The 23,372-nt window shown below is 40.3% G+C and overlaps 1 pseudogene; it reads right to left on the reverse strand.

Annotated features, from left to right (window-relative positions):
* Window positions 1-21,518: 21,518 nt before the first annotated feature.
* On the reverse strand, window positions 21,519-23,085 carry LOC100349605 (ATP-dependent RNA helicase DDX19A-like; annotated as a pseudogene).
* Between the last annotated feature and the right edge of the window lie 287 nt (window positions 23,086-23,372).

Genomic DNA, 23,372 nt, shown 5'->3' on the forward strand with positions numbered 1-23,372 from the left:
AGACAAAATAAACTTTAATACAAAAACTGTTAAGAGAGACAAAGAGGGACACTATATAATGATTAAGGGTTCAATTCAACAGGAAGATGTAACTATTATAAATGTATATGCACCTAATTACAGGGCACCGGTCTATTTAAAAGATATGTTAAGGGACTTAAAAGGAGATTTAGATTCCAATACAATAGTACTGGGGGACTTCAATACTCTACTCTCAGAAATAGACAGATCATCCGGACAGAAGATCAACAAGGAAACAGCAGATTTAATTGACACTATTGCCCAAATGGATCTAACAGATATATACAGAACTTTCAACCCTACATCTACAGACTTCACATTCTTCTCAGCAGCGCATGGAACCTTCTCTAGGATTGATCACATACTAGGCCATAAAGCAAGTCTCAGCTAATTTAAAAGAATTAGAATCATACCATGCAGCTTCTCAGACCACAGCGGAATGAAGCTGGAAATTAGCAACTCAGGAAACCCCAGAAAGTATGCAAACACATGGAGACTGAACAACATGCTCCTGAATGAACACTGGGTCATTCAAGAAATCAAAAGAGAAATCAAAAACTTTCTGGAAGTAAATGAAGACAACAACACAACATATCAAAACTTATGGGATACAGCAAAAGCAGTATTGAGAGGCAAATTTATAGCAATAGGTGCCTATATCAAGAAATTGGAAAGGTACCAAATAAATGAGCTTTCAGCGCACCTCAAGGACCTAGAAAAACTGCAGCAAACCAAACCCAAATCTAGTAGGAGAAGAGAAATAATTAAAACCAGAGAAGAAATTAACAGGATTGCATCCAAAAAAAACATTACAAAAAATCAGCCAAGCGAGAAGCTGGTTTTTTGAAAAAATAAACAAAATTGACACCCCATTGGCCCAACTAACTAAAAAAAGAAGAGAAAAGACCCAAATCAATAAAATCAGAGATGAAAAAGGAAACGTAACAACAGACACCACAGAAATAAAAAGAATCATCAGAAATTACTACAAGGACCTGTATGCCAGCAAACAGGAAAACCTATCAGAAATGGATAGATTCCTGGACACATGCAATCTACCAAAATTGAACCATGAAGACATCGAAAACCTAAATAGACCCATAACTGAAACAGAAATTGAAACAGTAATAAAGGCCCTCCCAACAAAGAAAAGCCCAGGACCAGATGGATTCACTGCTGAATTCTACCAGACATTTAAAGAAGAACTAATCCCATTTCTTCTCAAACTATTCAGAACAATCGAAAAAGAGGGAATCCTCCCAAATTTTTCATTGAAGCCAGCATCACCTTAATCCCTAAGCCAGAGAAAGATGCAGCACTGAAAGAAAATTACAGACCAATATCCCTGATGAACATAGATGCAAAAATCCTCAATAAAATTCTGGCCAATAGAATACAACAACACATCAGGAAAATCATCCACCCAGACCAAGTGGGATTCATCCCTGGTATGCAGGGATGGTTCAACATTCGCAAATCAATCAATGTGATTCACCACATTAACAGACTGCAGAAGAAAAACCATATGGTTATCTCAATTGATGCAGAGAAAGCATTTGATAAAATTGAACACCCTTTCATGATGAAAACTCTAAGCAAATTGGGTATAGAAGGAACATTCCTCAATATAATCAAAGCAATTTATAAAAAACCCACAGCCAGCATCCTATTGAATGGGGAAAAGTTGGAAGCATTTCCACTGAAATCTGGCACCAGGCAGGGATGCCCACTCTCACCACTGCTATTTAACATAGTTCTGGAAGTTTTAGCCAGAGCCATCAGACAAGAAAAAGAAATCAAAGGAATACAAATCAAGAAGGAAGAAGTCAAACTATCCCTCTTTGCAGACGATATGATTCTGTACTTAGAGGATCCAAAGAACTCTACTAAGAGACTATTGGAACTCATAGAGGAGTTTGGCAAAGTGGCAGGATATAAAATCAATGCACAAAAATCAACAGCCTTTGTATACACAAGCAATGCCATGACTGAGAAAGAACTGCTAAGATCAATCCCATTCACAATAGCTACAAAAACAATCAAATACCTTGGAATAAACTTAACCAAGGACGTTAAAGATCTCTACGATGAAAATTACAAAACCTTAAAGAAAGAAATAGAAGAGGATACCAAAAAATGGAAAAATCTTCCATGCTCATGGATTGGAAGAATCAACATCATCAAAATGTCCATTCTCCCAAAAGCAATTTATAGATTCAATGCAATCCCAATCAAGATACCAAAGACATTCTTCGCAGATCTAGAAAAAATGATGCTGAAATTCATATGGAGGCACAAGAGACCTCGAATAGCTAAAGCAATCTTGTACAACAAAAACAAAGCCGGAGGCATCACAATACCAGACTTCAGGACATACTACAGGGCAGTTGTAATCAAAACAGCATGGTACTGGTACAGAAACAGATGGAAAGACCAATGGAACAGAATTGAAACACCAGAAATCAACCCAAACATCTACAGCCAACTTATATTTGATCAAGGATCTAAAACTAATTCCTGGAGCAAGGACAATCTATTCAATAAATGGTGCTGGGAAAACTGGATTTCCACATGCAGAAGCATGAAGCAAGACCCCTACCTTACACCTTACACAAAAATCCACTCAACGTGGATTAAAGACCTAAATCTACGTCCTGACACCATTAAGTTATTAGAGAACATTGGAGAAACCCTTCAAGATATTGGCACAGGCAAAGAATTTCTGGAAAAGACCCGGGAGGCACAGACAGTCAAAGCCAAAATCAACTATTGGGATTGCATCAAATTGAGAAGTTTCTGTACTGCAAAAGAAACAGTCAGGAGAGTGAAGAGACAACCGACAGAATGGGAAAAAATATTTGCAAACTATGCAACAGATAAAGGGTTAATAACCAGAATCTACAAAGAGATCAAGAAACTCCACAAAAACAAAACCAACAACCCACTTAAGAGATGGGCCAAGGACTTCAATAGACATTTTTCAAAAGAGGAAATCCAAATGGCCAACAGGCACATGAAAAAATGTTCAAGGTCACTAGCAATCAGGGAAATGCAAATCAAAAGCACAATGAGGTTTCACCTCACCCCGGTTAGAATGGCTCACATGCAGAAATCTACCAACAACAGATGCTGGCGAGGATGTGGGGAAAAAGGGACACTAACCCACTGTTGGTGGGAATGCAAACTGGTCAAGCCACTGTGGAAATCAGTCTGGAGATTCCTCAGAAACCTGAATATAACCCTACCGTTCGACCCAGCCATCCCACTCCTTGGAATTTACCCAAAGGAGTTTAAATTGACAAACAAAAAAGCGGTCTGCACCCTAATGTTTATTGCAGCACAATTCACAATAGCCAAGACCTGGAACCAACCTAAATGCCCATCAATGGTAGACTGGATAAAGAAATTATGGGATATGTATTCTTTAGAATACTATACCGCAGTAAGAAACAACGAAATCCAGTCATTTGCAACAAAATGGAGGAATCTGGAACACATCATGCTGAGTGAAGTAAGCCAGTCCCAAAGGGACAAATACCATATGTTCTCCCTGATCGGTGACAACTGACTGAACACCAAAAAGGAAACCTCCTGAAGTGAAATGGACACTATGAGAAATGGTGACTTGATCAGCATAGCCCTGACTGCTAATGGACAACTTAATACATTATCCCTCATAGTATTTTTTTTGTCTGTTCTACTTAATATGACTGGTTTAATTCTGTAATTATCACACAGTTATTCTTAAGTGTTGAAAATTAACTGAAATGTGATCCCTGTTAAACATAAAAGTGGGAATAAGAGAGGGAAGAGATGTATAATTTGGGGCATGCTCGGGCTGACTTGCCCAAATTGGTAGAGTTGGAAACATACCAGGGGATTCCAATTCAATCCCATCAAGGTGGCATGTGCCAATGCCATCTCACTATTCCAAGTGATCAATTTCAGTTCACAATTGATCATAATGAAAGGACTAAGAGTCAAAGGGAGCACATAAACAAGTCTAGTACCTGCTAACACTAACCGATAGAATAAATAAAGGGGAGAGTGATCCAACATGGGAAGTGAGATACTCAGCAGACTCATAGAATGGCAGATGTCCTAAATAGCACTCTGGCCTCAGAATCAGCCCTAAAGGCACTCGGATCTGGCTGAAAAGCCCATGAGAGTATTTCAGGCATGGAAAGCCAAGACACTCTGGCAAAAAGATCTCTGTGAGTGAGATCCCAGTGGAAAGAACAGGTCTTCAAAGAGGGAGGTGCCTTTCTCTGAAGGGAGGAGAGAACCTCCACTTTGACTATGACCGTGTCCAAACAAGATAAGAGTCGGCGAACTCAAGGGGCTTCCATAGCCTTGGAAACTCATGACTGGTGCATAGGGAGATTACTGATGCCATAAACAGGAGTGTCAATTTGTAAAGTCAACAACAGGAGTCACTGTGCACTTACTCCTCATGTAGGATCTCTGTCCTTAATGTGCTGTACACTGAGGCTTAATGCTATAACGAGTACTCAAACAGTATATTTCACTTTGTGTTTCTATAGGGGTGCAAACGATTGAAATCTTTACTTAATGTACACTAAACTGATCTTCTGTAAAAAAAAAAAAAAAAAAAGAAATTATCAATTCCCAACTTGACTCTCACTGGGATTAAACATGACAATAGGTCTGATCTGATTTCATCATCATTTTTAAAAAATCATCTATTATTTTTCACTTTATGTTTCTGTGTAGGAGCAAACTGTTGAAATCCTTACTTAAGGTATACTAAGCTGATCTTCTGTATATTAAGATAATTGAAAATGAATCTTGATGTGAATGGAAGGGGAGAGGGAGTGGGAAAGGGGAGGGTTGTGGGTGGGAGGCACGGTATGGGGGGGGAAGCCATTGTAACCCATGAGTCGTACTTTGGAAATTTATATTCATTAAATAAAAGATAAAAAAAAAGACATACTACAAGGCAATTATAATCAAAACAGCCTGGTACTGGTACAAAAACAGATGGATAGACCAATGGAACAGAATAGAAATGCCAGAAATAAACCACACCATCTACAACCAACTTATAGTTGACCAAGGAGCTAAAACTAATCCCTGGAGCAAGGACAGTCTCTTCAACAAATGGTGCTGGGAAAACTGGATCTCCACATGCAGAAGTATGAAACAAGACCCCTATCTTAAACTTCACATAAAAATCTACTATAAATGGATTAAAGATCTAAATCTATGACCTGACACCATCAAATTATTAGAGGATGTTGGGGAAACCCTGCAAGACATTGGCACAAGCAAAGAGTGCTTGGAAAAGACCCCAGAGGCACAGGCAGTCAAAGACAAAATTAACAAATGGGATTACATCAAATTTAGAAGTTTCTGTGCTGCAAAATAAACACTCAGGAAAGTGAAGAGGCAACCAACAGAATGGGAGAAATTATCTGCAAACTATGCAACTGATAAAGGATGAATGACCAGAATATATAAAGAGATCAAGAAACTCTAAAACAACAAAACAAACAACCCAGTTAAGAGATGGGCAAAGAACTTAAATAGATATTTTTCAAAAGAGGAAACCTAAATGGCCAAAAGACACATGAAAAAATGTTCAGGATCACTAGCCATCAGGGAAATGCAAATCAAAACCACAATGAGGTTTCTTCTCACCCCAGTTATGATGGCTTTCATACAGAAATCAACAAACAACAAATGCTGGTGAGGCTGTGGGGAAAAAAGTATCCTAATCCACTGTTGGTGGGAACATAAACTGGTAAAGCCACTATGGAAGACAGCATGGAGATACCTCAAAAATCTGAATATAGACCTACCATATGAGCCAGCCTTCCCACTCCTGGGAATTTACCCAAGGGAAATGAAATCAGTAAATAAAAGAATTATCTGCTCCCCCATGTTTATTGCAGCTCAATTCACAATAGCTAAGACATGGAATCAACATAAATTCCTGTCAGTGAAAGACTGGATAAAGAAATTGTGGTATATGTATACTATGAAATTAAAAAAAATTATTTTTTTAACCACTGTTAAAAAATCATATCCAGTCATTTGCAAAAAATGGATGAATCTGGAAAACATCATACTTAGTGAAATAAGTCAGTCTTAAAAGGACAAATACCATATGTTCTTCTTGATCTGTGAGAACTAATAGAGCACCTAAAACGAAATTTGTAGAAGTGAAATTGACACTTTGAGAAGGTATGACTTGAGCTGCTATTATCTTGACTGTTGAAGAACAGTTTTTTTGTTTTTTTATGCTATTTTTTGAACTCTTTATTTAACATAGTTAATAATATATGTATAAAGTCAATTGAGAATGGATCTTAGTAAAAAATATAGTGGTAATAAAAGAGAGAGGAGGAAATTTATAACTGTAAAGCTGTATAGTACTGCATACATTCGTATGGACTAACATCTAGAGCTAAAGTTTAAAAACTTTGTCATGGGACCCCAAATCCCATTAACCTGGGTAGTAAAATTGTCAACTTAAGTGTTAAAGTGATCATATTAAGTGTTAAAGTGAACATATATATAGGATTAAGTATTTAGTGATCAAATAAATAGGATCAGGTATCTGATAATAATAGATAGAATTAAAAAGGAGAGAATGTTCCAATATGTGAAGCAGTCTACACAGCAAACTCATAGAATTACAATCACTTTGAGTAGCACTCTGACCTCAGAAATAGCCCTTAAGGTTCCTGATCTGGCTGAAAAGCCAGTGAGAGCATTTCAGGCATGGAAAACCAAGATACTTTGGCAAAAAATCTTCTACATGAAGGATCTCTGTGAGTGAGACCCCAGCAGAAAGAAGTGGCCATGAAAAAAAAGATGTACTTTTCTCTAAAGGGAAGAGAGAACCTCCACTTTGCTTATGATCTTGTCTAAATACTGACAGAGTTTGTGGATACAAAAGGCATCCATAGCCTAGGCAGCTCATGTCAAGAACCTTGGGTGGTCACTGAGTAAGTACATAAGAGTGTTAATTGTTAAATTAACAACAGGAGTCACTGTGCACTAACTCCCTATGCAGGACCTCTGACCTCAATGAGTTGTGTTATGAGAGTTAACTGTAAAACTAGTTCTCAACTTAATACTTTACTATTTTAGTATTTTTTATGTTCTACTCAAAACGATTGGTTGAAATCTGTAATTAATACACAATTATGCCTTGCAGCACCGGCACACCGGGTTCTAGTCCTGGTTGGGGCGCCAGATTCTGTCCCGGTTGCCCCTCTTCCAGGCCAGCTCTCTGCTGTGGCCAGGGAATGCAGTGGAGAATGGCCCAAGTACTTGGGCCCTGCACCCCATGGGAGATCAGGAGAAGCACCTGGCTCCTGCCATCGGATCAGCGCAGTGCGCTGGCCGCGGCAGCCATTGGAGGGTGAACCAACGGCAAAGGAAGACCTTTCTCTCTGTCTCTCTCTCTCTGTCCACTCTGCCTGTCAAAAAAAAATACACAGTTACTCTTAGGTGTTTAATTAATGCTATAACTAGTACTCAAATAGTATTTTTCACTTTGTGTTTCTATGTGGATGTAAACTGCGGAAATCTTTACTTAATATATGCTAAATTGATCTTCTGTATATAAAGATAATTGAAAATTAATCTTGATGTGAATGGAAGGGGAGAGGGAGTGGGAGAGGGGAGTGTTGTGGGTGGGAGGGAAGTTATGGGGGGAAGCTATTGTAATCCATAAGCTGTACTTTGGAAATTTATGTTCATTAAATAAAATATTCAAAAAACTAGTTCTCAAATAGTTTTGTGTATATGTGTATGTGCAAATTGTTGAAATCTTTACTTAGTATAGAGTTGGTCTGTGTACAAAATTAATTGAAAATGTATCTTAATGGAGAATGGGACCATGAAGGGTAAAGGGAGGAGGAGGAGGGATGTGAGTGTGGGTGGGAGGGTGGGAATGGTGGGAAGAATAACTATATTCCTAAAGTTGTACTTATGAAATTGATTTAATTGATAAAATAAAAAGGACTGGGGTCGAGGCCTTCTTGTCTCTTCCATTGCCAAGAATGGAAGCTGGCATATTAAAGAGCTTCCCCAAAAGACAATAAACCATTTGTATTAATGACTCTTCTGCTCAGTCTCTCTTTTGCCTTTGTGACAAGGGAGGAAGCTGAGGAAAATGTACCTAAAAGAAAACTTCCCATGGTACTGATACGAAAATGAAGAAGAAGAGCCACATAATTAGCAGACAGGAAGCATAGTGGGGTAAAACTATCCAGGAGGCAGCCACACAGTTTATAGCAGGTCTCCACTGGTTTTGAAAGCTCACTCCACCTGAGAACACCAAGGGGTCAGCCTCATCCTGACTGCTACCTCCTAGTGCAAGTACTCCAGATCAGTGACATGAGGCTAGAAGCATTTGTCTAGAATCCAATATATTTCATAAATCATGGATTTAGAGCTCAGTAATTCAAATTATATGAAATATCACACACAAAAGGGTCCCAGTGAAGAAAATGGGCCAAAGGAAACACTAAGATTAGGACTTTGAACTTTTGTAGGGTCTCAGTCACTATGTGGTGATTTTTTTTGAAGAACAAGCTTCACTTAGGCTGGGGGCACATTGTGGGAAGCAAAGGAAGCAAATGTGAGAATGTAAGAGGGAAGAAAACCTCCATTCTCCTTAGCGTTTGTAGTCTCCTCTCAGCAGTGCCCTTTGAGACTGACTCATTTCTGGCCATCTTTATGAAAATGTGTCATTTAAATATCTATGCAACACAGAGAAAGAAGCAAATGTAAGTGTAAGAAGCCTGTCTCAGAAAGTACTGCATCATCTTACTTTCATGTAGTATCTTAAAAAGTTGACCTCGTAACAACAGAAAGTAGAGAGATGGTTATCAGGGGCTGGGAGCTGGGAGGTGGGGAAGGGAAAGATGTTGGTCAAAGGGCACAAAACATCAGTTACACAGAAAGAATTAAGATTCAGTGACCTATTGCCCAGCATCATGATCATAGCCACTGTATTATGTACTTCCCAATCGCTAAAACAGATTTTAAATGTTACCACACAAAAAGAACAAGTAGGTAAGGTGATAGACATGCTTAGCTTCATTTAATTAATTAATTAGCTTCATTTAATCTTTTCATTATGTGGACATGGATCAAAACATCATATTGAACCCCATATAAACATAATTATTATTTGGCAATTGAAATATAGAAGATAAATCTATAAATTAAAAGAAAGTTACTTTTAAAGTTCTTTTAATGAACCCGAGGCAAATAACAGAAAGGAAAAATTAACAGATAGACTTTAAATGAGGAAACAGAATAAAATAGGAGAGAACCAAAAGACAAAAATAACAATAATTAAAAACCCAATTTAGCTGGCGCTGCGGCTCACTAGGCTAATCCTCCGCCTTGCGGTGCCGGCACACCGGGTTCTAGTCCCGGTCAGGGTGCCAGATTCTGTCCCTTTTGGCCCTCTTCCAGGCCAGCTCTCTGCTGTGGCCAGGGAATGCAGTGGAGGATGGCCCAAGTGCTTGGGCCCTGCACCCCATGGGAGACCAGGAGAAGCACCTGGCTCCTGCCATCGGATCAGCGCGGTGCGCTGGCCACGGTGGCCATTGGAGGGTGAACCAACGGCAAAGGAAGACCTTTCTCTCTGTCTCTCTCTCACTGTCCATTCTGCCTGTCAAAAAAAAAAAAAAACAATTTAAAGAAATGAAAAATTAAGATTTGTAACTGAGCTCCAATGAAAAAGACAATAGAAACAGAAGTTGAGAGATGTATGATTAAAATAAAACTTAAAATGTTTTAGTTAAAAGGTACAGTTAATGGGCAGGCATTGTCTTATAGCAGGTTAAGCCTTCACTTAGGATGCCTGCATCCCATATCATAGTGCCCGGTTAAAGTCCTACCTTGACCTCCAATGTAGTTTCCTGCTGAGGTGCACCCTGGAAGGCAGCAGACAGTGGCTCAAATAGTTGTATCCCTTCTGCCAACATGGGACAAACATGGAATTTTTGGCTTCTGAATTTGGCCTGGCCCAGCCCCGGTTTTTGGGGGAATTGGGGAGTAAACAAGCAGATGGAAGATGGATCTCTCTTTCTCTAGTAAATAAAAGTAAACTTGTAAAAATACAGCTAAGAGTTGGCAGTAAAGTGGTAGAGAAGCAGGCGTTGGACCCAGCAATGAGGATGTCCCTAACCTATATCTGAGTGCCTGGCTCTGAGTCCTGACTCCATTCCCAATCCCAGCTTCTTGCTAATGTTCACCCTGGGGGATAGCTGGAACGGCTCAAGTAGTTGAGTTCAAGTAGGGTCCCTGGATTGAGTTCCTGACTCCTGGCTTTGCCCTGGCCCAGACCTGATTGTTGTGGCCATTTAGGGAGTGAACCACTGAATGGAAACTCTTCTCTCTCTCTCTCTTTCTCTCTCTCTTTCTCTCTCTTTCTCTCTTTCTTTCTGTTTCTCTATCTCTCTCAAATAAATAAAATATTTTGACATTTTTTAATTAAAAAGAAAAGAATTGGTAGGAGGAATGGAGATCTCTGCCCAGTCTGTATCACATAGAAGTCCTGGGTGGCCACAGTGGCAAGAGCCACATTTCATTCTGGCAGCAGGAATGTGCCCCACATAGACTGACATTCCAGGAAGCCTATATTGTAGTCCAACAAGGACAGCAACCAGTGAAATATTTTAACAGATATGGAGAACTGATACACAGAATTGACTGAGCTGTTTGTTGCCAGAAAGCTGAAGACAGAGGAAATGGAAGCAGCATCCCACGGCTGCAGAAGGGGTTAGGGTTGTAGGAACCTGAAGATGTGGAAAGAAAAACCCTGTGGAATTAGGGCTCAGACCTCCAAGGAAGGGGTATTGCCCAGTTGGTTCTGGTATCTTGAAAGCAGGGGTGGGGAAAAATATCTCCGCCAAGGGCCATTTGAATATGTATAACATCATTCGTGGACCATACAACATAATCAGCTTAAAAATTAGCCTGCTACAGATTTACTAAATTTTGAGTGCCGCCTTGTAGTTGCCTTGGCAGGGCCAGAGTGAATGATTTTATGGGCCTTATATGGCCAGCAGGTCAGACATTCCCCACTCCTGTTGTAAAGGGTACAACGAAACTCTTTCTGGGCATTTGGCAATTTCTGGAACCAACTGCCAATGTCACGGTATAGAACCATTGCTGTAGTGACACTGATTGACAGGAAGAGAGATGCACAGAAAGGCGCAAGTCCCTTTTCCTCCTGTCAATCTTGATATCTGCCTCAAGTGCCCCCACAGGCAGAGTCTAACAGGGCATCAGCTGGCAAATGTGTGCAAAATCCCAGCCTCAGCATTGACAAAGCACGGAGTGCTGTCAACTTGGTTGCCACTAGCCACACATGGCCATTTACGTTTCAACTGAAATACATGAAAAGTAAATAAAATTAAAAATCCAGTTCCTCAGTTGCATCAGCCACATTGGGATTTCAAGCTACCTGTGACCGGTGGCTACCCTACTGGTCAGCACAGCTATAGGGGATGGTGTGGCCCCAATCACATAAGAAGGGCTCACCTGCTATGTTGCATCTGCAGACCCAGAAAACCACCCCTCTCCCAGCAGAGCCGATCTTTCTTACAGCAAGTAACAGTTCTGTGTCATAATAAAAGACTTACCTTCAATACAATTGTGGATGTAGAGGTGGTGGTGATACTTTATTGAGTATCTACATTTAGAGAAAGGTCCTGTGCAAAGCACTATTTTAATTAGTTCATTTACTACTACAACACTCTGAGCTAAGCACTTTTTTGATTCCATCTTTTAGATGTCAAATCTGGAATGTAGAATGAGTACGAAACTTGTCAAAGCCACAGAGTGGACTCTGGAGTCCTTGAGTTACCTCTGGGATACATTGTCTCAGGCTGTCAAAGGGAGCCAACATTTTCACAAAGACAACATTTCATTTGCTTGCCATTGTTCAGCTATTTTCTCAGAAATAATAAGTTGGATGAAGAAAGCCAACAATTAATACTCATTTAATAACATAAGGAATTATGACAATGAAAGCAACTCATTTAAATAAGATTCACTCCCAACAGATTTACAATAATCCAATAGAGGAGAATAAGAGTTACCTTTCTGGTTTTATATGAATCATCACACTCCATCACATGGTGTTTGAAAATAGCTTAGATTGAGATCTTCACTTTTTAGTTAATGTTTCCAAGATGGTTGCTCACCATATAGGTGGTGATTAGAGCTCCTTGTGCCCTCACTGTCTATAGCATTTACATGCAGTTACATATGCTATGCTAATCAGAGGCAACATACTGGGGAGAACTGGGTCAATCATTAGATGTATGATACTGGAATAGTTGCTAAATCCTTCTAACCTTCAGTTTCCTTTGCTTGTAGGAATACCATGAGGACTATATTAGATCACACATGTATGTAAACAATCTACAACATCCTTTGATGTATAGAATTGTGCTATGAGTAGATTTTAGGTGGCCCTCTAATAGGACTCATAAGAGACAGAAACAATTATTTCCTGTCTTATACAAAGGTAAGCATTCATTTTTCATTCAACAATTGTTTATTTGATGCCTACTATGTGCCAGGCACTATTCTGGGTTTCTGGGATACACCAGAGAATAAACGAGATAAAAATCTCTGCCATTATAGAGTTAACACTATATCTATTTAGCATCCATTATATGAAAAATGTGACAAATAGGAGGTGTCCCTGTCCTTAAGACATTTATATTCCATTACCTTAAAAGCTTTTAAAACATCCTCTGAAAGGAACTCAACCTATTAACAAATGAAGCATTTCTGGCAACTAGAATTAAAGGTGGAATGGGGAACATGCTAATATAGATATCATAAAATCAAAGTTCTAGTTCTGTCTCTGTTTCTAACTTCTTAAACTATCAATTATATTCTCTGAGCTTCAGTCTACTCACCTGTCAAAATGGGAGTAGGCTTACAAAGGTATTTTCAGCGATACAGTATATTTTATGTCTACTCTAATCATATTGACAAGGCAGGCTAAGCTTATGGAGACTAGAGAAATATATGTTTTCACATTTGTTATCATAACCACAGGAACTATCATGTATAACTTGAACTGAGACACAACCTTATGGGGGAATCACTTAGTTTTTCTACTAAAGATAACAAAAGTAGATTGTTTGGAGTGTCTCAAATCAGAGTCTGAGACAAAGAGATAATCCCAGCAGAATGCTGGTACTTTGACTGGGGAACCCCAAGATGTACTAAGGGGAAAAGGACAGGAGGGAGCCAATGTCAGGCTGGTTAGTGGGGTTGCTATAAGAGCAATTAGGACCCATTTCCACCAGGACTTACGAGAACAGCAGAACACATCCCAGAATTGCCCAACCAAAGAAGAGGCTAGTACATTTCCCCATGTGTCCCCAACTGATGGAGGGTTGGTTGATTGAGAGTAGTCACCAAAGGTGTCACCAACCTCATCTTCTGAGCCCAACTGGCTTCACAGCACCAGCTTTGAGAACACCATGAAACAAAAAGCAAGGTGTGAGTTCAGGTGTTACTCTGTTATAGGCTGAATTATGTTCCCCTCAAACTTCCTGGGCTGAAATCCTAATCTCTAGTACCCCAGAATGCGACCTTTATTTGAAGATAGTGTCTTTATGGAGGTAATCAAGTTAAAATGAGGTCATTAAGTGGCTCCAAACCTGACAGGTATCCTTATAAAAAGAGGACAATGTGGACACAGTTACATGCAGGCAAGAACACCATGTGAAGACTGCACTTACACCACCACAATCCATGGAAAGGCAGAAGTCAGAGGAGAGGACAGAACAGACCCTCCTGCCCCACCTTCAGAGGGAATGGAGCCTGCTGACACTTGAGCTCGAGTCTCTGGCTTCCAGAACTGTGAGACGATAAATGTCTGCTGAGGAAGTCACTCAGTGTGTGGGACTTTGTTGGAACAAACCCAGCAACCTGACACAAGCACTGTTTTTGGAGAATCTGAACACTCGAGGAACTGCGCAACAGAGCCGTGGCTGAAATTGGAAGTAGGCAAGGGAGGTGACATGGGCACAAGAGACATCTACTCCAGAGTCCCTAGACAGTCGACATGCTGGGCTGAGAGATGAGCCTGCTGTTTCTCAGCAACCCCTCAAGAAAGGGCAAGTGACATGCAATGACTAGAACTATAACCTAAAATATCACAAGCTTTCTTTTATATGCCCATTGTATTTGAAGCAACGTTAAACTCTCCTCTCAGCTGTTAATATATCCTTCCTTTCTAAGGCAGCCATTGAGATTCCATGTCCCTTTTTTTTTAATCAATTACAATTCTCACACCTTTGAAAGACACATTTTAGCAGCCCAATTTCCAGAACCACCTCCATTCCTTTTAGAGTGACCGTGACAAAACAAAAAGATGGATGACAACTGTGTTACACTTTAAAATCTCACATTTATAACCATAATTTTTTATATTACAAAAGGCTTTAAAAGTTATAATGAATTCACTAGAAATTTATCATAGAACTGCCAAGGAAATTGGGAGCATGGATTCTTGCCTGAAATGTGGTTCTTTAACTGGGTCAGGAAGATCTTGCTAAAAGCACTGTTCACAGACATTGTCATTCTGTACTTTCCTTCCAAAAGCATCAATCTCAAAAGAAATATGTGTACAAATTAGTGAGAGGATTCTTTTCAAGACACTGAGTAAGTCTGATCTGAAGAAAGAGCAAGTCTCTCTACGGGAGCCCTTCTCATGCCCTCCTTTGATTAGAACCTGCCTCTCCAACCCTGCCTGGCTGACCTGTCCCTCCCCGGAGTGAAGCAATTTTCTGGAATGAATATAGACATTCAACTCTGTTGTCCAACTGAAATCAGGGGCTGGGTTTCAAAATCAATGCACCATTTTTAAAAATTCAATATACTGAATTCAATAATGCAATATGATGTCTCATTTAAAAAGCAGTTATAATTCGTCAAGACTTAAAAACACAAAAATAGGTTGAAAGTTACCTGGACATTTTGAAATAACAATATTTCTACTTATAAAACTATAAATTAGAAAAGGAAATGTGCCACTTAGAAACATAGTTTTTAATCTATGTTTTTGGATAAGAATGTAAAATGATGTCCTTTCTCTAACACATATTCTCATTACTAAATACATTCTAAAATACATTATAAGACAATTTTTATCCCTTTTCACAAAATTTCCCAAGTAAAAGCCAATTGAAGTATTAGTTTCATTTCACACTAGAGAGATTATTATCATTCTTTGGAGGAGATCGTATATTTATTACTTTAGTATATTCTCCTTATGTTCTGAATTTATAGTTTCTATAATTCTCATACAAAATACAATACCAAACAAAAGAATCTAGGAATTTGAGACTAATTGCACACTCCAGATGAATTATAAATAGCACTGGTGTTTTAGTGGGACACAATTTAATCAATTCATCTTTTTCTGTTTACCTATTGGAATCCATCTGTATCTCAATAAGCTAAGCAACTGAATTTTTAAAGAGAGAGAAATCAATATATGCTTCCTAACATATGACATTTCTCATTGATTCATAAAAATTTTAGAAGTGTTTAAAAACTGGATTAAATATATAGAATATATTGAGCAATAGAAATGAATGAAGATGCACTGAAGCATCATATGGTATCCTATAAATATATACAACTCTTATGTGTCAATTAAAAATAAACTTAGGGACAGGCATTTGGCCTGGCTGTTAAGGTTAAGCCACCGCTTGGGATACCTGCATCCCATCCAGAGTGCTGAGGTTTGAGTCCTGGTTTTGTTTTCCATACCAGCTTCCTGCTAGTATGTTCCCTTGGAGGCAGCAAGTGATGGCTCAAGTAGTTGGGTCCCTGTCACCCATGTGGGAAACCCGGATTGAGTTCTTGGCTCCTTGTTTTAGGCATTTGCAGATTGAAAGGGTGGGTGTATTTGCCTCTCAAATAAATTTTCAGAGTTAAAATAAAAAGAATGAAATACTGATACATGCTATAATATGGATGAATCATGAAAATATCATCCTAAGTGAAAGAAGCCACTCATGACAGAACAGGTGTGCTTATATGGTTCCATTCATATGAAATGTCCAGAATAGACATATAGAGAGACAGAAATTAGATTAGTGGTTGTTTAGGGGTGATAGCTAAAAGGTACAGGCAATGAAAATGTCCTAAAAAATTATCATAGCAAAAGCTGCACGTTTGTGACTATGAGAGGTCTTCCAGAAGTTCACAGAAAATGAGATTTATGAAAAACTGTGTGGATTTCGAAAATTTTTGCACCGGGGCTGGCGCTATGGCACAGTGGGTCAATCCTCCACCTGCGGCGCCGACAGCCCATATGGGCGCCAGTTCTAGTCCCCGCTGCTCCTCTTCCGATCCAGCTCTCTGCTGTGGCCTGGGAAAGCAGTAGAAGATGGCCTAAGTCCTTGGGCCCCTGCACCCACATGGGAGACCAGGAGGAAGCACCTGGCTCCTGGCTTCGGATTGGTGCAGCTCGGACCGTTGCAGCCATTGGGGAGTGAGCCAATGGACAGAAGACCTCACTCTGTTTCTCCCTCTGTCTGTAACTCTACCTCTCAAATAAATGAAATCTTTAAAAAAAATTTTTGGCACCAAAATAAACTTACATTTTCCATGAACTTTTTGAAGGACGCTTGTATATTTAAAACCAGTGAATTGTGCATCTTTTGCTGGGAGAAATGAATGGCATATAAATTATACCTCAATAAGGCTGCTACCAACATAGATAAAAATTTTACAAACTTATAAATTTATTTTTTGCTTCATAAAGACTTTCAATTAATCTCTAATTCTGTACTGTATGAAGCTATTCATTCACCAAGCAGAAATCAGATTCTGAGTTAAGAGGGAAAGGGGAGCAAGGATGACAGTGAAAATTCCTACCTTGTGTTGAACACTGGAGCCACGTGAGGTGAAATGCGCTTCTCCTTTTTCTAAGGAGACCTATATAAAGACGTGCTTTGTAACTATAGAGGAAGGAACAGTATCGTGTGTTTGAGTGAGGCCGGAGTCAGAAAGGGCTTTCTGGAAGAACCCATATTTGAGTTGAAGAAGGAAATGGACTGGGGAATATGGAAAGGCAGGAGACAAGAGAGCAGTTAGTTATGGGGAATGAGGTTGCAAAACTAGCACTGGAGGCCAGAGCACAGAGGCTTTGCCATGCCCCACTAAGTGTGAGTTTTCCTTGCAGGCTCTTGTATGTAAGCAGATAAGTGACATGCTACATAGAGCTAAGCGATGGTCCATGTTTCAGAGTCAAGGACAGCCACAGCCAAGGCAGAAGTGGGACTAGATTTTTAAAGTATTTTAGATGCAGAACCAACAGAGTTTGCTGACAGATCCTAGGTAGAAAGATGAAAGATGAAAAATGACACACAAATCTGTAGGTTAGGTGACTGTGTGATGTTGCTGTTAATTAAACTACAGAACACCAGAGAAGGAAGGATGAAAGAGACGATAATGAGTTGAGTCACTGTGTTGAAGACAGGCAGTCGGAATCACAAGTTTGGATCTCAGAGAAAAGTGGGGCTACACATATTTGGAAGTAAGCTGTCAATATGGAAGGTGATGAAACTGCCACCATAAAAAATGTTTTGCAAAATTATCTCATTTAGTATCCTTGGCAACTCTGAGCTGTACATCATTTTTATTGATGAGGACACTGAGATTCTGGGAGACCAAGTACTTTCCCAAAGCCACACTGCGAGTAAGCAGCAGAGCCAGGATTCCACTAACTCTCCCTAAAAGCGGAAAACCACGCTTTTTCCATTGTGTCTTGCTGACCTATTCTAATTCATACAGTCTCTGCAGTGGGTGAGCTCATCCAAAAAAAACATGCACAATACAGGTGCCATGGGAAAAAATCAGGTAGTTTGTTTATAGCTTACATTCCAAAACAGCAAGGTAATAAAGGGTGTGACTGAGAGAGATGGTAGCCACACTGCTACAGTGATTCGCCCATCTGATAATATTTGTTACTTGGCTCCCTGGGGAAATCTTCATTAGGTTGCTTGAGTGAATGTGCCTGCTATGGTTTGAATAGGGTTTGAGTGTGTTCCCTAAAGATTCATGTGCTAGAAGCTTGTTCCTCAATGTGGTGTTGGAACTTTAAAGAGCCAGGATCTAGTGGAAGGTTGTGGGATTATTGGGGTGGGGGGTGCCACCCTCAGAAGAGTAACAGTTCACATGGGACCCTGATTAGTTCTGGAGAGAATGAGTTGTCATAAAAGAGTTGGGTCACCGAATCCCTCTCACTTCCTACCTCACCACTTGATCTCCCATGATCTCCCACCACTGAAATGTCATCTGCCACGAGGCCCTCACCTGAAGCTGAACTCACAGACTTTCAGCCCCCCAAACTGTGAACTAAACGTCTTTTCTTTATACATCACCCAGCCTCAGGTATTTTGCTATAGCCAAAGAAAATGGACTAAGAGAGTGTCTTTCTGATTTTACCAAACAAGTAGAAGTCAAGAACACCTAGGTAGCACTAAGGGAAAGTGCATCTTGGATCTCCAGTTTCTCAATTTCAATCTAACGCTTTAAATGCTGTCAAGTGGCCATTAGGTAGCCAAAGTGGTAGTTGAGTACCAGGCAGATATAGCTCTGTGTTAAATCTAACACATTTGTTTATTTTTTTCTACTAAATTTCTGGAGAAGAGACTAATATTCATCTTAGTTTTCACTTTCAACAACATGAAATACAAATTTGGGGATACACACACACACTAACACCCCTAAGAAGTATAACTTATACTCCATTAAATGTGGCAGTACTTCCAAAATTAATGCATTATCTCACATATTCAATGCACTTTCACCAGCAAAACACTTTGCTTGCTTGCTAGAGAACTACAGTTCAGGGAGAGAGGGAAGTAACTCTTAAACTCTGAGGAGTTTCAATGAGAAGAAATCAAAAGAGTGAAGATGTAGACTAGCCCTTGGGAAGAGGGGAGAAAATGTGATGCAGAGCAAAGGTAGAAAGAGCAGTTTGGGAAAAGGGGACATGAGGCTTCGAGAATAACAGCCAGAGGAACTGGAAGACTACACACAAATGCGGTTTGATGACAAGAAAACTGAGGGGATTTGTGTCTAGTGGCTTGTATTATTTTTCTCGTGGAATTGTCTTCTGAAAATCAAGGAGAAATGTTCAAACAAGCAGAAAAGTTTAGAACAATATTGTTTTTTTTTACATGCCATCTTTTTTCTTTTTAGTTTTTTTTTTAACTTTTATTTAATGAATATAAATTTCCAAAGTACAGCTTATGGATTACAATGGCTTTTCCCCCCATAACTTCCCTCCCACCTGCAACCCTCCCTTCTCCCACTTCCTCTCCCCTTCCATTCACATCAAGATTCATTTTCAATTCTCTTTATATACAGAAGATGGATTTAGCATATATTAAGTAAAGCTTTAACATAAAGATGTCTATACCCTAAATGTGAGAGAACAGAATTACTGGACCTGAAAAGGAGATCAATGCAACATGGGCCAGGTACGTAGTTCACCAAAGGAGGGTTTGACGGACATGGACATGAAACGGAAAAGCACTGAGGAGGAACGAAGAGTTAGTACTACAGAACCATTGCTTCAGCTAGATATTCAACAGGTGCCTTAGCATACAAGAGCTCAACGTCCTTCTCAGCCCCTAATATGGAAAAATTTCCTAATTTTTATTGACAGAAGACTAAGGCAGTGCTCCTTAAGCTTGGCTACACACTGGAACTACCTAGTATGGCAGTAATCTCTTTCTCTCTCTCTTTCTAACTCTGCCTGCCCTTTCAAATTTTAAAGTGATTCATACAGTTTACAGAGGCTAAAATGTTCCAAGATCTGCGGTCAGCAAGATAGAGACCTCGGAAAGCTAATGGTATAGTTCCAGTCCCAGTCCAAAGATCTGAGAATTGAGAGAACTGGTGGTATGAGTTCCAGTCCAAAAGCTGGCAGGCTCATGATCCCAGAGGGGCCCGTTTCACTTCAAGTCCTAAGGGAGAAAAAGATGAACAGCTCAGCTCAAGTGGTCAGGAAGGAGTTTCCTCTTGCTCAGCCTTGCTGCTCTATTCAGGTCCTCAGTTGACTGGATGAGGCCCAGCCCCATTAGGGAGGACAATATTCTTTATTCAGTCTACTGGGTCAAATAGTCATCTCATCTGGAAACACCCTGAGAGACATACCTAGGATATTGTTTGACCAAATGTCTGGCCAATCAAGTTAACATAAACCTAACTATCATGGGATCTGCATTATGGCATCCTGGGAAAAGGCACCGCCTGCAAAACTGGCACCCTATATTGGCGCTGGTTTGGGTCCCAGCTGCTCCACTTCTAATCCAGCCCCTGCTGATGCGCCTAAGAAGGCAGCAGAAGATGGTCCAAATGCTTGCCCCCCTGAACTCACGTGGGAGACCCAGATAAAGCTCTTAGCTGCTGACTTCAGCCTGGCCCAGCCCTGGATGTCGTGGCCGTTAGAGTGAGCCTGTGGATGGAGCATCTCTTGCTCTCGTGCATATGCGTGCTCTTTCTGTCTTTCCTCCTCTTTAACTCTGACTTTCAAATAAATAAAATAAATCTTTCAAACATTAACTATCACAAAGGCCCCAGTTCCTTGCTGGCTATTGGCAGGAGGCCTCAGGTCGTCACAAAGCAGGCCTGTCCCTGTGGCTACCTGATTGCCTGCAATGGCAATGTGCCTGGTTTCCTGGAAAGCATGCGATTTAAAAGGAAAAGCCAGGAGAAAGCCCCAATGTATTTTTTGGCCTCATTTTGGAAGTCACTGCCATCATTTCCTCCAGTTAGAAATAAGTCACAAAGTCCGGCTCATTCTCAAGGAGGGTGTAGGTGGAGATTAAGTTCTACGTCTTAAAGGAATATCAGTGAATTTGTGGATATTTTAAAACCACTACATCTAGGGAGCTTTAAAAGATACTGATACCTGGCTACCAGCCCTGGATCTTCTGATTTACTTGGTATGGGATTTTTCAAAGCTCCTTGGATGATTCTGCCGGCTAGCCAAGGCTTCATGATCTCATGCAACTACGCAGCCACTCTTGTCTCTGACTACGCTAAGCCCTTCATGAGGAAGCATAAAGCCCCATGATTGGCACTTTCCCAGCCCTAATTTTGTACCATATCATACAAGTGGCTGTGAAAAGTTCCTCTGATGAAAAACTCAATTTCACTATTGAAATTTTAAAAATTCAAAATCCATTGCTTCATGCAAAAAAGTAGTATGTTTTACATAGAGGCACCATACCCAAAAGAATATTGTATACTTTGTGTTTTTCAAATGGTAAATTTCTGTGTATTCACATCTAATCTTCCAAAGTTGTATAAACATCTTTTTCTACCACCGCCATCATTTGCACTAATTTTTCTCGAGTCCAGACGTATGTTTAAATGAGTTAGACAGTATCTCTTTATGCATGCTTTTGTATTCCTGGTGACTGTCGAGTCTGGGCTGTGAAAGATCTTCCATCCCAGGCAGTTCCAGTGCCAAGGGCGGGCACCAGTGACAGGTGGGGTAGTCTCAGTTGACAGTTTTCTCAATCATGTCCAAATCCTTTGTGCCCAGTCTATCTATCTTCTTATGAAAATGCTCCTGAATTCTGTTCAGGATGTTCATGCTGCGCTCGCTGTCAACCATGTTCACAGCCAGGCCCCTCTTGCCATAGAGCCGGTGCGCCCGAGCTGGTGCAGGTAGGTCTAGTTGTCTGCATTCCCATCCTTACCCACAAGATCAAAGTTCATAATAACACACATTTTTTTTTAATTTATTTTTAAGGAATACAAATTTCATATGTACAACTTTAGGAATATAGTTATTCTTCCCACCACACCCACCCTCCTACCCCCACTCCTCCTCCTCCTCCCTCTCTCCTTGCCAGCCTCATTCTCCATTAGGATTTGTTTTCAATTAACTTTGTATACAGAAGACCAACTCTATACTAAGTAAAGATTTCAACAATTTACACACACACACAAGCTGTTTGAGAACAAGTATCACAGTTAACTCTCATAATACAACTCACTGAGGACAGAGGTCCTGCATGGGAAGTTAGTGCACAGTGAGTCCTGTTGTTAATTTAACAATTGACACTCTTTTGTATGACATTAGTGACCACCCGAGGCTCTTGATGTGAGTTGCCTAGGCTATGGAAGCCTTTTGATGACAGATATTTGTTCAACATCAATCCCGTGAGCACAAGCATTGGTGGTCACCAAATCCTTGTCTATGCCCTCTCAGAAGCGCGCAGTCACTGCCACCCTCTGATGCACCATCATTTCGCCACTCAGCAGAGCCTCCTGGTGGCCTTCTTTCAAGATCTCTGCAGTCAATCAGTTGGCTGTTTTTCAGGTATGTCAGAAGTTCACGATGGTGCTGGCCCCACACAAGTTGCACAAGGCCTGGATTTCTCACCTCTGTTGTTGCACAGGATGTAATACCGCCTGATGGTGTCCAAAGTATCCTCCTTGAGCTTCACCTTGATAATATTTGGGTCTGGGGCCACTTTCTGGTCCAACTTCCACAAAGAGTCTTTGTAATTGCCAGAGAAAAGCATCATCTGGTATTTTCTGGGCAACATCCTCTGCATTTGGATGCTCTGATCCTCGTGGCCCTGAGTGGTTATCATCAAATCAGCCTCATCCAGTACAAACACCTTGATCTTCTTATAGTCAATGAACTTGAGCTTGGAGCACCAGTCCAGGACACTCTCCATACTGCCAATGACAATTAGCTCACTGATTTTTCTGACTTCTTTCCAATTTATTGTCTCGAACAACATAAGCTAGCTTTACTTCAGAGTAAAATCTGCCCATCTGCTCAATCATTTTTCCTGTTTGAAGAGCAAATTCATATGTTGGGGAGAGGCACAGACATCAGGGTTATCTGTTTGCAGGCTAAGCATGGCCAACACAAAGGCAGCTGTTTTATTAGCACCAGAATGAAACTGAGCCATTAAGTTCTGTGGGGGATTCAGCGAACATCATAAGCAAAGCGTTCTCTTGTATCTTGGATGGATGGTTGAAACCCATGGAAAGACTCCATGGAAAAGTTGGCATTTCAGCCAGAGAGCTCTTCAGAAGACTTCAGTGAGTAGAAGGCAGAGTTGGGATCCTGCTGCAGGACTTCCACTCAGTTTGTGTTATCAACAAGGCTGCTTCTGATAAACTCGTTGAGCTCAACAACGGGAGTCAATGTGCACCTGCTCCCCATGTAGGATCTCTGTCCTTAATGCATTGCACTATGCGAATTAACAGTAAAACTACTACTCAAACAGTACTTCACACTTTGTGTGTCTGTGTGGGTGCAGTCTGTTGAA

The sequence above is a fragment of the Oryctolagus cuniculus genome, chromosome X (genome assembly GCF_964237555.1).
Source record: "Oryctolagus cuniculus chromosome X, mOryCun1.1, whole genome shotgun sequence".
Taxonomy (NCBI): Eukaryota; Metazoa; Chordata; class Mammalia; order Lagomorpha; family Leporidae; genus Oryctolagus; species Oryctolagus cuniculus.